This window comes from Mandrillus leucophaeus, unplaced genomic scaffold, assembly GCF_000951045.1.
Source record: "Mandrillus leucophaeus isolate KB7577 unplaced genomic scaffold, Mleu.le_1.0 Scaffold575, whole genome shotgun sequence".
Taxonomy (NCBI): domain Eukaryota; kingdom Metazoa; phylum Chordata; class Mammalia; order Primates; family Cercopithecidae; genus Mandrillus; species Mandrillus leucophaeus.
The window spans coordinates 170,299-172,681 of record NW_012106197.1 but is presented as its reverse complement, the minus strand read 5'-3'; positions in this window follow the sequence as shown (position 1 = coordinate 172,681).

Below are 2,383 nucleotides of genomic sequence, written 5' to 3'. Positions count from 1 at the left end.
AAAAAAAAAAAAAGTTCCACATATATTTATGAGTTCTAAAATATAAAATAAAATTAGAAAGTAATATTTAACATTTTAATCCAGACAACCTTCCTAGAAATAAGAGAAAACCTAAAATTTCATTTTGAAAGGAACCACCATGTGCCTGAGGATATTGACCCAGAACATTCAGATTCAAGAAACACTCACTAAAACTATTAGGATTTAAATATGAAATAAAAAATGATGATCCCTAGATTAAAATGGCCACATTACTAGCAAAGTGAGTAAAAAATCTGACTGAGACACTTCTCATGAGCCACACATTATGCAGAGGCAGCAATAGATCAGCCCACCCAGGACACACATGGAAAGTGTAAGACAGGGATTTTATACCCTGCTAAATTGCCCTCCCAGCATCAACGCTGTAGAAAAGCAGATTTCAGTGTTTATGGCTTCTGGGGACCCAGAGCACAAATACTTCCTCAGGAATTCACTCTAGAGCAATTCTCTGTATGGAGACCTGAAGACTCCATCAGGGGTCCAAAATGCCAGGCCATTTATATAAATATATTAAGATTATATTTGTCTATTTGTCTTACTTCTCTCTGAGTGTACCATGAGTTTACAGAGGATTCGTGACATAGCCAAAATTATCTAAAACATCTGTCAAAACTGTACCTTTTCCCAATCAATTACTTATTTGCATGAGGCCAGCTTTGCTTCATATACATCCATTGAAAGAACATCAGAAGTTAAATGCAAGAAATGTGAGGATTCAGGTGTCTTCCGTTAAGCTAGGCATTAAAATTTGCAAACACAAACCCATATTATTATTACTATTGTCTGTGATTTAAAAATAAAGTTAATGTTAATAAAACATATTATTCTATTAACATGTAATTTGCATGCAGTTGCTTTTAACAAATGTTTTTAATTAAACATTTTTAAATTTTTCAGTTTTAATTTCTACTATGGTAACTATGGACAGATCTAACCTACATAAGTAAAAGCTAATTGGGATCCTCAATAAAACATGAATAAGGGTAAAGTCACTCTGAGCCAAGAATCTGAGGGACACTCCCCAGGTGAACTGGCTTCATCTAACCCAGAGATGACCGACGTTACTCTCCACAGGTGAGCGGGCTTCATCTAACCCAGGGATAATGGGGGGGTCACACTCCACAGATGAGGGGGGCTTTGTCTAACCTAGAGATGACCAGGTCACTCTCCCCAGGTGAGCAGACTTCATCTAACCAAGAGATGACTGAGGTCATGCTCCACAGATGAGGTGTCATTATATAACCCAGGGGGTGACCGGGATCACGTTGACACAAGGACTGCCCTCCCCATTTAATGTATTTAGCTGTAGATTTGAGATTAATACAGGTGGAGTTGTGGATGGAAGAACAGTATATAATTATTGGATGTCCTGAGAAAGTAGAAAGAATACAAGAAAAATATGGGCATAGAACAAGATAGAAAAGCAGGAGAAGATCATTGATTATTACTGTGATACAAAGTTGATCCCAATATCATATAAAACACACAAACCCAACTGTAAATGCCAATAAGAGCATCACATAAGCTACAACTGCAAAGATAACCAGTAGAGCAAAGAGGTAAACCTCCCAGAGAAGGTTTTAAAAAGAAATTTAAAAAGAAATTCAGAAAGAAAGAAAAAGGAGCAAACATGGCAAACCTCCGAGAACAGGGACATGCTGACTGTAGAATCCCAGTGCAGAATTCTAAGCTCAATCAGGGTGTGTGGGTGCTTAGCACGCTCACTGAAAGGAAGAGTGGAGGGAGACTTCGAAATTGTCTCCTGAAGGAAGAAGTCTCCATCTGCTGTGAATACAACAGACACAGCTGAGGCAGCATGACTCACCATGACCCAGACGGGCTGCAGCAGCCTCGTGACAAAAGCGAGGACATAGAGAGCGGCTGAGCAGCCCGGACACAGGACAGGGTAGAATTCACGGCTTCAGGTGCAGACCCAGAAAAGACCATTCTACAACCACAAAGCAACAATTCACAACAATGGAATAGTGATAAATACCTTTGAGTAGATAATACAGCAGCCACCCACACACAGCAGAAACTACAGAATGATGCAGAGAAACAGAAGTACTAATTGCAGATCTTAAAACAGTCCTCTAAGAACAAGAGGCAATTAAGTAAAATATACAGGATGATACAGCCTAATCAATAAAGAAAATCTCATAGACATAACTAAAAACCTATATCCAGATAATAAGAATTTTTCTCTTAAGAAGATATGCAGCCTCCACAAAACACTGGTCATATAATTAATCAAAAAATTAGTAATTCTCATAAAGCAGGAATGTTATGAATATCAATATCTGATCACAATGTAATAAACAACAAATTAAAATGAAACAAA